Source organism: Perissodus microlepis, chromosome 20, assembly GCF_051167445.1.
Source record: "Perissodus microlepis isolate ML-2025 ecotype Zambia chromosome 20, ASM5116744v1, whole genome shotgun sequence".
Taxonomy (NCBI): Eukaryota; Metazoa; Chordata; class Actinopteri; order Cichliformes; family Cichlidae; genus Perissodus; species Perissodus microlepis.
The window spans coordinates 19,459,001-19,473,920 of NC_140480.1; the positions used below are offsets into that span (position 1 = coordinate 19,459,001).

Sequence of the window (14,920 nt, forward strand, 5' to 3'; positions counted from 1 at the left end):
GGGATCCTGCTCGGGTGTTGACCATTTTAAAGGAACTGTATGGTAATGCGCAGTCCTATGTCACTCTGCAGCAGGCTTTCTTTTCGAGGAGACAGCGGGAGGGAGAGACTTTGCAGGAGTTTTCCTTAGCGCTAATGGCTCTGATGGAGCAAGTAAAACAAAGTGCACCTGATGGCATGCGTAACGCAGAGGTGTTGCTCCGAGACCAGTTTGTAGAACATGTTGTTGACAGTGCTCTCCGCAGAGAGCTTAAACAATACGTTCGCTGTGTGCCTACTGCCACCTTGTTAGAGGTGCGCGGGGAAGCAATTAGATGGGAAAGAGAAAGGTTTTCAGGCGGTGTTCGCGACCGTGGCTATTCTCACCCATCAGCGTATGGTTTCCAGTGTGGGGTGCACACTAGCCCTAGGTTCGCTCCTGTTGGTACACCCGAGTCCGAGTGGCGTGAGCTAAAAGAACTCCTAAAGCGCCAACAAGAGCAGTTAAATCAGCTCACTGAGACAGTGGTTTCTTTATAGAACCCCCGAAGAGGTGTTCGGCCTTCACGGGCTGGCTCAGTGATTTGTCGCCGGTGTCAGCAGCCAGGACACTTTGCTAGGGAGTGCACTGGGGAGCGGGCTTCACGCCGCACCAGAGCAGGTTCTGATTCAGGCCCTCCTTATACCACAGTTGGCAATCATCTTCCCGCTACCCAGTTGGAAAACTAAAGCCCTCTGAGCTGCAGAGTCACAGTTCAGGTGGGGAGTTCACTGGCTCACAGAAAGATAGGATTGGCAGGCTAATTTCATCGTGTGCAAAGATGGATGTGCTGATTAGTGGGGTAACTGTCCCTTGTTTGGTGGATACTGGGTCCATGGTTTCCACCATCACAGAAAGTTTCTTTTTGGCACATTTTGCCCCTTGGGGGCAAGAACGCCTTCAATCATGCCATTGGTTACAGCTTCGGGCTGCCAATGGGCTTGCCATCCCTTACATTGGCTATTTGGAGCTCAGCGTACTCCTGTGTGGCAAGGAAATGCCCTCTTGTGGGATCCTTATAGTGAAGGACCCTCCTGGTGCCACACCCTCTGTTCCTGGTATTTTAGGAATGAATGTAATCCGCCCCTGTTATCAAGAGCTGTTTGGGGCTTTCGGTGGCTCCTTGTTTAATTCTCCTTCTGTGTCACAGGCACCGAGACCAGTTTTGGAGGCCTTACATCAGTGTCACCAGTCTGCAGCCCAAGCCCCAGAGGACCCTGTCGGTACCGTTAAGGTACAGGGCCCGCGGGCTGTGCGGATACCTGGTGGCATCATGCAGCTGGTGGCTACCACCTGTTTTCAGCAGTTGTCAGGTCAGGCTGTGCTTTTTGAGCCTTCTGAGTCTGGGTTGCCAGTTGGGTTGCTGGCCTCTCCATGTTTGGTCCAGGTGGATAAGGGCGTTGCCTACATCCCAGTCACCAATGTGGGGACAGCTGAAGCTGTTCTCCACCCGCAGACCCGTTTGGGAGTGATAAGCAAAGCTACTGTTGTTAGCCTCCCTGCTGGTGTTAGCGAGGAACACTCTTTTCCCGTTACCATTTCCTCCCATACAACCAGCAGCCCTGCTCAAGAGATGGTGGATACGATTGACCTATCTGCTCTCGCTGAGTCAGAGCAACATGAGGTACGGTTACTTTTGCAGAAGTACCGCTCTGTTTTCTCCACTTATGAGGGAGACTTGGGCTGCACAAACCTCATTTCGCACGACATACCGCTGCTTGATGACGCACCCGTCCGGCAGAGGTACAGGCGAATTCCTCCTTCTGATTATGAGGCTGTCAGGGCCCATATCAACCAGCTACTGGAGGCCCAGGTAATTAGGGAGAGTAGCAGTCCTTATGCCTCTCCCATCGTGTTGGTCCGCAAGAAGGATGGAAGCCTCCGTCTGTGCGTTGACTATCGTTTGCTGAATAGCAGAACAAGGAAGGAGGCCTTCCCCTTACCTCGCATCGAGGAAAGTCTGGATGCCCTTGCTGGCGTACGCTGGTTTTCTACCAACGACCTGGCCAGCGGGTACAACCAGGTGCCAGTTTCTGAGCAGGATAAGCCCAAGACCGCTTTTTTCGAGTGGAATCGTATGCTGTTCGGGCTGTGCAATGCTCCTGGTACCTTCCAGCGCCTAATGCAGAGGATGTTCGGGGATCAGCAGTGCCAGTCGCTACTGCTGTACCTAGACGACATCATTGTGTTCTCCTCGTCTGTCTCTCAGCACCTGCAACGGCTAGAGATGGTGATGGCAAGGCTGCAGCAAGAGGGGCTCAAGGCTAAGCTAGAAAAGTGTGTCTTTTTCCAGCAGAAGATTAACTACTTGGGCCATGTAATCTCCTGTGAGGGTGTCTCCACCGATCCAGCCAAGGTTGACGCAGTAGCCAAGTGGCAGTGTCCTCGTTCCGTGTCAGAGTTGCGATCCTTTTTGGGTTTCGCCAGCTATTACCGGTGCTTTGTGGAGGGGTTTGCCACGTTGGCGGCTCCCCTGCATCAAGTGGTGGCTAAGTTGGCTGGCACAAAGACAAAGAAGGGCTCGGGACAGAGTTTGAGTGCTATTTGGACCCCTCAGTGTGAGGAGAGCTTTGAGGCCCTGAAAGCAAAGCTTATGCCAGCACAGGTGCAGACACATGCTGACTTTACGCGCCCATTTATCTTGGAGATTGACGCCAGCCACAGTGGTTTGGGTGCAGTTCTCTCCCAAGATGTAGAAGGTGTTGTTAGGCCAGTGGCTTATGCTAGTCGAGGTCTTCGGCCACATGAGCGCAACATGGACAATTACAGCTCCATGAAGCTGGAGTTTCTTGCGCTCAAGTGGGCCATGGCCGAGAAGTTCCGGGAGTACCTGCTGGGGCAGAAGTGTGTGGTTTACACTGATAACAATCCACTCAGTTACCTCTCTTCAGCTAATCTGGGTGCCACCGAGCAGAGGTGGGCCTCCCAGCTGGCGGCATTCGATTTTGAGATTAAGTATCGCTCAGGCCGCAGTAATAGGAACGCTGATGCTCTCTCTCGACAGTATGAGACGAGCTCCAGCTTGGCCGAGGGTGTGTTGCCTGGGACTCCTGTCCCAACTTCACTTCAGCAGGCTCAGTGTCCAGCCGTTTTGCCCTCCGTTACTCAGTTGGAGATTGGGGCCTTTCCATCTCACTCTCTGGGGGATATTCGTGCTTTGCAGGAGGCTGACTCCCTCCTCAAGGATTTCTTGGTATACTGGAGGAGGAAGTCCCCGCCCTCTTCGGAGGAAAGGAGTCAGGTCCCCAAAGCAGTCATGGTTCTGCTGTGTCAGTGGGATCGTCTGGTGGAGAAGGATGGCATCCTTTATCGCCATATTTTGCGTCCGGGTGGAGGTGAGGAAGCCCTCCAACTTGTTCTTCCAGAGGCTCTGAAGCCTGAGACCTTGAGGCAGCTGCACCAGGACCATGGGCACCAAGGTATTGAGCGTACCACTGAACTGGTCAGACAGCGTTGCTATTGGCCCGGGATGTCCTCTGACATCAAGCAATGGGTTCAGCGTTGTGAACGCTGTCAGGTCGCAAAGGACTCAGAGTTGGGGTCTCATAGTTATATGGGTCACCTGTTGGCGTCTAGGCCAAATGATATCCTGGCCATAGACTTCACGGTGTTGGAACCTTCCCGTAGTGGAGTTTGTAACAGCCACTATGGTGTGGTGTCCCTTTAAGACACCCAAGTCGAGGGTTGATGGTGTCATCAGTTTGTGCCACTGCTCTCTCTCTCTCTCTGTGATTGTGTGGACATGTGCTTGCACGCTAGTGCATGAGGAGGGACGGATTTTATGTTTTACCTCTCCAGACATCTTTGTTTGCAACGTTATGGGTTGTACGAACACTGTGCGCTATGTTTGTTAAGCTGCAGCCGTTCAACCGGGCTTATATGGTTGATGAAGAGAAGGTATATTAAAGAACACACTGTGGAATTCCCAACGCCAGCGCGAGTGTGTATTCTTTTGGCTACCCTGCTAAGTGTTTTGCCGCTTCCTCTCAACCACTAAACGCAACCCGATGTTACAAAATGGCGCCCGAACATCTTCTCTTGGACCTCAGTGTGCAGTATCTTCGAACAGTTGATGATTGGTACATAAAAAGGTACGACGCGGCGAAGTGGATGTCTGCCGTGTTTCGCGGGAACGGACCAGGCTGGCCTGGACGCGGACGTCGGGAGGATCAAAGGGTCGCGGCGGTGCATTTCCGTGGCAACGACTGGAGCCGCTCCAGCGCTGTTTGTGGACTGTGGTGCCGTTCTCTGTTTGGCCTCTTCGTCGTGGCTCCATTGGATGTGCGGGGACCTGCGTTTCCTGGGCGTGGGTTCGATGCAGCTTTGCCATAGTTCCTGAATTTGCATTTTTTCTTATGTATTTTGTGTTGGTTACTGTTGTAGCGTGACTGTTGTTTAAGTTTTCTACAGTACTTTCTGGTACTGTTGTCACATATTATGCTTACTGTTTTTGAGGAAAAAGAAGAAACACAATGAAAGAAAAAGGGAATTTCGTTCTGTAATTGTCCTGGCTGTCCTGAGTTTATTTTCTTTCTTTAACATTTATTCAACTGGACATTCACCATGTGGGACACTGTCGTGTATGCCAGTTTGTCGATTTTGAACTGTACATTTCCCTGTTTTGGTTTTAACGTCTTATCCTGCTGACCATGTATGGAGGCTGGTTAAGTTTGAACTGTACCTTTGCTGTGTTCGGCTGGGGACAGCCTTTGTTTAACCCGGGGGGAATGTGTAACAGCCACTATGGTGTGGTGTCCCTTTAAGACACCCAAGTCGAGGGTTGATGGTGTCATCAGTTTGTGCCACTGCTCTCTCTCTCTCTCTCTGTGATTGTGTGGACATGTGCTTGCACGCTAGTGCATGAGGAGGGACGGATTTTATGTTTTACCTCTCCAGACATCTTTGTTTGCAACGTTATGGGTTGTACGAACACTGTGCGCTATGTTTGTTAAGCTGCAGCCGTTCAACCGGGCTTATATGGTTGATGAAGAGAAGGTATATTAAAGAACACACTGTGGAATTCCCAACGCCAGCGCGAGTGTGTATTCTTTTGGCTACCCTGCTAAGTGTTTTGCCGCCTCCTCTCAACCACTAAACGCAACCCGACGTTACAAGTTGAAAACGTCTTGGTCATGACTGACGTTTTTAGCAAATACACTGTTGCAGTCCCTACCCGGGACCAGTGGGCCTCTACTGTGGCCCAGGCCTTGTTAACAGAGTGGGTTTTTTTTAAGTTTGGCGTTCCTAGCCGCCTCCACGCTGACCAGGGTAGAAACTTTGAGAGTTTGGTGATGCAACAGCTATGCGAGTTGTATCGGGTAGCCAAGTCCCGTACAACCCCTTACCACCCAGCGGGTAATGGGCAGTGCGAACGGTTTAACTGAACCCTCCATAACCTCCTCCGGACCCTGCCATCATCTCGGAAACGCGACTGGGCTGCATGCTTACCGCATGTGTTCTTTTGCTATAATAGCACGCCGCATCAGGGCACTGGAGAGTTGCTGTTTTTCCTGATGTTTGGCAGGGATCCTAGGCTGCCTATTGATTTCCTTCTAGGCCGCGTTCAGGACCCAGTGCCTGGAGAGGTACAGGACTGGGTGGCCGAGCACCAAGCCAGGTTAATGGTGGCTTTTGAGGGAGCTCGGGCACGGTTGTCGCTGGCCGCTGACCGTCGCAAGGAGGGGCATGACCAGAGAGTCCACCCTGTTCCTTTAAAGGTCGGTCAGCTGGTGTATCTTCGAGATCACAGCGCTTGGGGCCGGCACAAGATCCAGGACCTGTGGAGCTCTGTGGTCTATCAGGTGTTGAGGGCACCCCAAGAGAATGGGGCTGTCTATACCATTGCCCCCATGGGAGACTTGGAGAAGGTTCGACATGTCCATTGCGACATGTTAAAGGCACAGGTCAGCCTAGGGCCTCCTACACCTGGTCCACAGGTTCCACCCCCGCCTGTGCCTGCTGACTCAGAGCAGACCTCTCTGAGTGACGACGAGTTGTGGCTCCTTGTCCCTGAGGTACCCTCACACCCTGTAGCACCTGTGGCGTCACTTTCTGATGCCTCTAGAGTTCCATCGGTGGAGCTCAGGTCTACTCCCAGTGTGATTGTAGCACCCTCGACCTCTGCTCCCCCAGGTTCTTCCTCAGGCTCTGTTGAACAGTCTGAGGTGAGTGGGCCACACTTGCGGAGAACAGCACGTTCGACAGCTGGTCAGCACTCAAATGTTCATCACTTGCCACGTCCTGTTGAATCTGCACCAGTCGCTAATGCTCAGCTTGCCGTATTCAGGCCATGGTGTTAGGTTCCTTGAGTTATTGTCGGGTAGATGTAGCCAGATGGGCTACTCGCCTTTCTTTTTCTCTCTCTCTCTCCTGCGCTCGTTCTCTTCGCTGTGCAACTAGGTTAATTGGGAACCCACCTGCATATTGATTGCAGGGTGGCGTTAGCCCGTATAAAGCTAAGCCGGTGTTTTTGTTGGATCATTCCTCCCGTGCATTCGGCGCAAAGCAGCAGTAAATGCTGGCACACTGCGACGGACTGATCAGCAAGAGCAGATCATATGAAAGCTACAGTTATGCTCTCGCTTAACCTCAGATTCCCTCAGAGTACTGGAATTTGTGTTAATATAGTTTTTGCGGCTGTTGTAGCGCGGCAGTTTGTTCTATTCCGACGTTGCGGAGAGAGGTGCTCGTGTTATCCCCACCAGTGAGAGTATAGCGCCTCCGGTCCTGGGGTAAGCCGTTAAAACTACTTTTATTAGCATTCATAGCTATAAGAGTCTAAGGTTACATTTATCTGTTGTTTTAGGGTTTGACTGCTGTATTCACCTCTCCGTGGCAAATCGCCCAACCTAAATCGGAAGAGTGAAACGCCTTCCCAGCCGCTGTTGTGAGGACTCCTCCTCGATGGAGCCTGCTGTCTTGTCTTGTCTCGTCTTGTTTTAGCTTGTCTTATCTTCTTTTTATTAAGTAGGCTTACCTTTTTCTGGTTCGCCTGGTTTTATTCTATTTTATTCTGGACTGTTGCTCGTACTCACGCTTCTGTGATCGGGCTGAAGCGACCCTCTGCCCGAGTGTCGTGCTGGGACTTTAAATCGCCTTGGTTGCCGGTCTCAGCCGGTGGGGAGCCAGACCGGCTTGCGATTGAGAATAACTACTGTGTGTGTGTGTGTGTGTGTGTCTGTGTGTGTGTCACACTTTCTTTTGTACAGCACCCGGTGGGCTGCAGTGATTTTCTTTTGGTTCCACGGCTGCTGGTAACTCCAAGTTCCATCATTGTTTTATTTTCACTTTAGGACACTGTCAACAATGACGCTACATCTTGGTTTTTAATATTTTATTTATTTTTACTATAAATAAAACTGTTTTAATATTGGAGCCAACCTGCCTCAGTGTGCATCCTTGAATCTGTGCGGCCTCCTTTTATTCTTTTTATCTATTTTTCTTAAATATATTTCCTGGAGGTGAAATTCCCCTAGGTGGAGTTGTCATTTTATTATTTCCTTTTATCTAACCCCGCCGACCACTTGGTCACACTAATAAGAATTTATTCTTCTTCCTGCTCCTTTTCACTCATGGGTGCAGTGCTATATTGATGGGAATGAGGGTTTGTGCGTAGGAAATAAAATACTGTTGAACCATGTGTGAAACAAATAAATAAATGAATGAAATGAAATGTCTTCTTTGTACTTTGATGTCCAGTAATTTCAGCAATCTCTCTTCAGGAATCTGTTAACATCCGTGAGTCCTCATATTGAGGCTATTATTGTTATATTCTCACAGAGAAATTCATTATCAAAGGGCGCTGTCAAAAATAATCAGTCTGTGGGCTAGTGGTGTTAGTGCGATTGTTGGTCCATCTGTCTACATATAACATACAAATAGCTGAAGTGAAATCCAGTGTTAAAAACAACATAATGTGTCCACTGTAGCCACTGTCTGAACTTTTCTTTGTGCACTTCATTACATTTTGTTTTTTTCCCCATCCTTGTCCCATTCCTAGTGAACTCTGCTGTCACTCGTTTCCCTGCTCTGGCCCACCAATCAGCCTTTGACTAATGCAGTGGGTTATCCACATCAAGCAACATCCTGCTTGATTTTTAGGGCAACACAGGAGTTATTTTGCATTGGTTGAAAACCCTACTCAATATACTTTTTGCAGGCAAATACCTCCCCTGGTAGCATAAATTAAGCCAACAGTGTACGTAATTCTGGCTCCCACAGACTGTAATCTGTGTGCTACATGTCCATACAGCCAATCAATTACAGATACACCAGATCTCAACTCTGCACACCTGACACAAAATCCACTTCTCCACAGCCATGGGAAAGAACAAAGAGTTCCCAAAGAATGTCAGAGACACGACTGTCAACCTGCACAAGGCTGAAATAGGCTACAAGACGTGACATTTGGTGCAAAGGTGATAACTGTTGTTGCAATTATTCAGAAAGGCAAAAAATATAAATTGACCATCAATCAACCTCAGTCTTGAGCTCCATACAGGATCTTGCCTTTTGGGGTGAGAAACTTGGTGGATCAGACAAAATCTTGTTAATGATCTGAAGGCAGTTAGAACCATAAATATTAGACTTTGCTATTTTATTCCCTTTTATTGTGTTAGTAAGAAACTGAGATATCAGCAAGAAACTGGAACTGATATTACAGCCAGTCAGTGAGTGAAGAATACTGTGAGAACATTTTCAATCATCAGGTAATTAATGAAACTGCATTAAATGAGCTGAATAAGAGTCCAGCCTGTTGCTCTTATGATATAATACTCCTAATAAAAGTAGAGTAACGTCAGGTAGAGACCTTTTCTGTTTGTCTTTTGTTCTAGAGCCCCATCTTCAGCTACAGCTGCATATTCCCTAAATAATTACAAGGAACGGTGACATTATAATTGGGAGATGAGGTCCTCTAATTCGATCACACAGTTGTTCTGGAAATCATATAAATAAAAAAAAGAAGCTAATTTCAAATGTGTTGATAGAAACACGTCTCAGAAAGTTGGGACAGGTGTGCGTAGCACTCGTCCTGGTGAGTAGACCGAAAGGTATGATGCTGCGTTTATGTGAACTTGCCTACACAGCTTTCGTGCGGCTCCAGCCGTGCTGCTGTCAGTCGAGGGTGCGCGCGCTCACAGCTCTCCACCTAAGGTCCCGGTTTGTACCGAAATACAGGAGGCAGGATGAGACAGTCATTCTCCACCCGTCTCCCCAGGCACCGTCAACGTCCCCTCCCCTCCCCTGCAAGTGAGCCACCCAGCCCCACAGGGCGACAAAAGGCAAAAGTAAGTGGCATTAAACAAAACAGCTGGAGGAACATTTTGCATCTAATTTGGTTAACTGGCAACCGGCCAGTAACATGCCTGTTTGTTTGTAATATTCCTCGGAAATTACAGGAAACTTGTATTATATGCAATACAGTCAATACACCACAATTATGTAAATTTCAAGAATTCATTAAAAATCATCCTTAGTAGTTGAGGTCCAACTTTCAACCGATTCCTCCTCTGGGACACCTACTGTACCTCTGGGCCAAGTTTCATCCATATTTACTGTAATATTCCTGAGAAAATGCAGGAAACTTGTATTCAGTTCAATACAGTCAATACACTACAATTATGTCATTTTCAAAAAGTCATTAAAAATCATTCTTGAGTAGTTGAGGTCCAACTTTCAACAGATTCTTCCTCTGGGACACCTACTGTACCTCTGGGCCAAGTTTCATCCATATTTACTGTAATATTCCTGAGAAAATGCGGGAAACTTGTATTCAGTTCAATACAGTCAATACACTACAATTATGTCATTTTCAAAAATTCATTAAAAATCCTCCTTAATAGTTGAGGTCCAACTTTCAACACCGGCTTACTCTTGGAGACCTACTGTACCTCTGGGCCACGTTACATGTCAATCCGCTGTAATATTTATCAAAAATTGAAAAAACAATTATATATCAAGGCTGGCTGTGTGCCTTTCAAAGTGACACTAAATAACAGAACTCAGGCACATCAGGGAATAATCCAAAACGCGGTTTTATTAAACAAAACCAACATACAAAATATCCCTAACCCATACTACATAACCTAAAAAGAAGCATAGTGGAAACAAAGGGACACTTAGAAGCACAAGAAAACAATACTATACTGAAAGGGCTAGAGACACAGCCCAAACATAATCCACAACTAAAACGCAAAAAGAACAAGTCATCCCACATAGCAGACGGGTCTTGCCTGGATCTGGTGTCAAGCCAGAACTGCTGGCTGACTTCTGGCATGGTAAGTGGTATGTCATCCAGATGTGGGCCAGGCCTGGCGTAGGTGGTACTGTTTATGTGATGGCATGCCACATCTGGCCTGATTGTGGTTTGGTGTATGTGGCCCAGGCTTATAGAAAACAGGTCTGGCCCGGATCCGGCATCAAGCTGGTACTTCTGACTGACTGGTGTCATGGCAGGGTGTATGTCAACCAGATGTGGGTAAGGTCTGGCAAATGATGGCAATATTTATCTTCATAATTTCCTTTACTCATATTTGCCACTGGGTGGCTGCAGCTCAGGAGGCAGAGCAGGTCACCTACTGATCAGAAGGTTAGTGGTTCGATCCCTGGCTCCTCCAGTCTGCGTGTTAAGAGTGTGAATGTAGTTAGGAAACACTCAGTTTAGAGAAAGTGTGTGATTGGGTGAATGTGACATGTTGTATGCACTTTGAGTAATATGGGAGAGTAAAAAAGTGCTAAATAAGAATCCGTCCATTCACTGTCTGAACAGAGTTTCGTCATGTTGCTTTTGCACTATTATGTTCCAGCACATGTTGTTATTACATGGCTTGATTAAGGTAACTTTAGGCTGACATCTGGGGCCAGATGGGGTGGGGCTTATTGCAGCTGCGTACCATACCATTATGCAATAACTTACCAGGCTGTCAATGGGCGAGTGGTGGAAGGTCAGCAGAGGATGTCTGGGATGATTGTATTCGGACGTGGCTCTGCCGCTGTTCTAGGTGACTCAGCACAGAGTGGAGGGCGATGGCAACTTCTGTGGATCTGTTTGCACGGTATGCAAACTGCTGGGCGTCGAATTCTGGGGGGAGGTAATCCTTGGTGTACTGAAGGACTAGTCTCTCAAAGCATTTCATGATCACAGGCATGAGGGCCACTGGGCAATAATTGTTCAGGCTGGTGATGGGAGACCTCTTTGGCGCTGGGATGACTGTGGCTGATTTTAGACAGGATGGGATGGCTGCTTCATCCAGTGAGAGGTTGAAGATTCTGGTGAAGATGAGGGTGAGCTGGTGGGCACATTCTCTTAGCACTTTACCACGTATTCCGTCTGGACCGGCCACTAGGTTCACTGCTAGGAACACACGTCTGACATCGTGCATTACAGTGAATGGAGCGGTGCAGGAACCAGATGAGGATGGGAGCAGAGTTGAAGCATATGAGTGCTGCTGTTGTGGTGTTTCAAAGCAGCAAAGAAGCTGTTTATTTCCTCTGCTAGCTGCACACTCAGGTTTTCTGTTTTCACAGTTCTGCCTCGGTGGTTTATGATGTCTATTATTCCATGCCACAACCCCCATGTGTTGTTGCTGGACAGGTGGGACCCCTTTTCAGGTGAGCACGAGCAGCCCTGTACAGAGCTCTGTCACCTGACCTAAAGGTGGCATCGTGGGCTTTGAGGAGTGTGCACTGTGCAGACCTCGCTGGTCATCTAGGATTTTTGGTTTTGGAAAACCCGAATGCTTTTGTCCACAGTCCAATTTGCAATACAGAACTTGATATAATCCAGTACGGATCCTGTGAAAGTTTCTAATGCAATATATTATACTTTACCGGTGTAACACTGCATGCCAAATCAATTTTGATATCTGTGAATTCTGTATTGAAAAATGCAGGTTATAGTTCTATTCATCATATCATTGTGAGTCCTGTATTATTTGATATGTTTACATTACGTATTATTTTGTTTTCAGTTCCATATTGCTTTTAAGTGTAGTTCTTCTTCAGTGTTCCACAAATAGATGGAACACTTGTGAAAACACTCTAGTGTTAAAGCCAGTCTTGTCTTCATGTCTGTTTACGGTTTTGTCTGTGTCAACCTCGTGTGTCTTAGTCTGGGTTTTAGTTTGGTGGCCTCTTGTCTCTTTGTTGTGTTGAGTCTTACTTCCACTGTCTTCTTATTCCCAATGTATCCCTGCTGTGTTACGCAGCTGTCTCCAATTCTCCTAATCGCCATCCTATTTATACGTTTTGCCAATCTCCCAGTCTGAAGTACATTATTCTATTCTATTGTATTTATACAGCGCCAAATCACAACAACAGTCACCTCAAGGCGCTTTATATTGTAATGTAGTGAAGTAGATTCTGGGGTAGGATTTTACATGATGTCCACAAATGCACCACTAACATCCACACCTTCCCAGTTGACAATTAGCGGGCTTATAAGAAACAGCTGCGCTTCACTACCAGACTGAAGCATTTGGCAGTCTTGTCCATCCAAGGTGGCTGAGAGCATTAGGTAAGTAAGCACTGCAGATCTCTCCAGGAAAGCTACTGTGGAAATAAAATAAATTATTTTACTGCTATAAACACTGAGTTGAATTAACAGAGAATTGAATAATCAAACCTTTTACTTTGTTAAATCTCACAAAAATTTGTCTTTTGAACAAATTGTTGTTTTAGTTAACGACCTCGGTGAAACCAACTCTGATCAGCTGTACAGAAACGCTCAAAATAAACAGACTCTTCAAATCAGAAATGTCAAAGTCAAATTTATTTTTATAGCACATTTAACACATCAACCAATGTGCTGTACAATTAAGATAATTAAAAGAAATAAAAACATAGGGAGATATGTGACATGAAATAATCAACTTAAAGACTGACCCACCTCAACTATGAACATTAATATCTCTGAACAGATTTTATTTTTACATTTTGATTTCAGTGCTCCATGTCATCCAGGATTAACTGGAGCAGGTGAGGCATGCTGATGGAGGGGGCATCCAGGCACAAAGATATTGGGTCCAACCCCTTCAGCTGGATCCGGGTCCTAAAGATCCTGTGCTTTCTCCTGGCACCTTTCTTCCTATTGCATAGGAGGACTTCTGAAATCCAGGCAGCAATGTAGAAAGCCCTGTGACCTTTGGGCTCTTTGGTGAGCAGCTTCTGCTTTGCAAAGAGCTTCTCGAGGAAGACTTGGATAAATGATGGTGAGCTGACCATCTTAAGCAGGGGCAGCCAAAAGCGCAGAAACTTTTTTGGCAGTCTGGGCTCAGTGAGACTGGCACTGTATGAGGTGTCACAGCCAAATTCTTCCAGCTGCTCAACTGTAGGAACCAGAAATCCATCCTCCAGCAGCACACCAATCAACTGATTCCTGGACTGCAAGGCAAACTTTTTGACTCTTTGTAGTACGCCACCTTCCTGCTGCTTGAGGTCAGTCTCCTTATTGTGCCCTCTGAACTGCCTGGCCCAGTGCTCTTCTTTAAGCCACTCCAGGGCCGCCTCACATCCCTGACGCAAAGACTTCAATGGAGGAGTCTTTCGATGAGTGGCCCTGTGCCTCAGCTCTACCAACCACACTGGGATCTTTAGCTTTTTAGCCCCCAATCTTCATCGTCCGGGGCTTCCTCTTCTTTTTGCGCTCCTTGATGAGGCTGACAAACCTCACCAAGGCCATCCCGTACATGTCACGGGGTGGAAAGGGACAAGTTACCTAGGGTTTTTTTATTGTGCATGTTTTGCTGTGTTTTACTTTAATATTTTAAAGTAGGGGAGGCTTGAGACACAGGCAGCAGGGATGGCGAAATAGTGGCAAGTGACGACCGCAAGCGGTGGTGGTGCCGGAGTTGGCGTCGGTGCGTGGGCTGGTAGAGGTTGACGTGCAGGACGTAGGAAAGCATACGACGCCAGCGAGCAGAGAAGTGGAGGGAGCTGTTCGCTGCTGGAATAACAATGAGGCCAGATTACGCTACGGTGGGGAATCAGTGGCAGCGGGACAGTGCCCTACCTCCCACGGCGAGACGGGCTGGTGCCGATTGGCGTGCTCCAGGAAAGCGGCGGGCAGAGTTAAGAGCTCTGCCCATCCGGGCACGCCGGAGCAGAAACACTAATAGGACGGCGAGGACGCCGCCGGGTTTCCCCTTCTGCTCCGATTGGCTGGATTTTTAACTCTTAGTGACTTTTAATTTTTAATGTTTGTGTTTTATTGATTTTGTGTTTTTCCCTGGCCAGGGCTGTTTTAATTCCCTTTTATATATTTTTTTTTTTAACTGTTTTTGTGTAATAAATTATATTTTAGTCATACAGTTTTTAATTCAGTCTATTCCTTTAGCTGCTCCACTGCTCCGTCTGTGTTTGGGGAGGGTTTCCCTCCTTCTAGAATAACTCCTGTGTTAAATCACAATCACCTCCTTTACATACATAAGGACCAGCTCATCGTCATTTAGTGGTCCCGACCGGTCACGCAACTGGCAGCGAACCAGATCCGCCGTGCAGTCGATGGCCACGGAAGCACTATCAGCATACCTGCCCCTCCAAGCTGATATCCTCTGTAATGCCAACTTCTGCAGAGGAGTCCTTCAAGTACAGGTTGTCCCAAAATTTGGGTGTTACACAGCTCTTATAGCAAGAGGCATATAAAATATAGAAGGAAGACACAAAGTGGTCCTATATACATAAGCAATCGAAAATTCACGTGTACAGAAATATGTAGACAAGTGGTGAATGATCCTGGTGAAATATACAGTATACAAACAAGCTGCAAGTGAGCAGCAACAATTAAAAACATTTGATATGTCAATTAAACAGATAAGTCAGATAACCATGTTAAGCTAGATTATAGAGTCTTCCATGATGGATGTTAGCTTATCTGCTCAATGGACTTCAGCAGACAGTCCAGGAC

The 14,920-nt window shown here is 47.3% G+C and overlaps 1 long non-coding RNA gene across 1 annotated transcript; it reads left to right on the forward strand.

The window, feature by feature from the left end:
- The first annotated feature begins 12,488 nt into the window (after positions 1-12,488).
- LOC146364417 (uncharacterized) lies at positions 12,489-14,474 on the forward strand. Its single transcript, XR_014798840.1, has 2 exons — positions 12,489-12,532; positions 12,962-14,474. It is a non-coding gene; the product is annotated as an uncharacterized LOC146364417 (long non-coding RNA).
- The last annotated feature ends 446 nt before the right edge of the window (positions 14,475-14,920 follow it).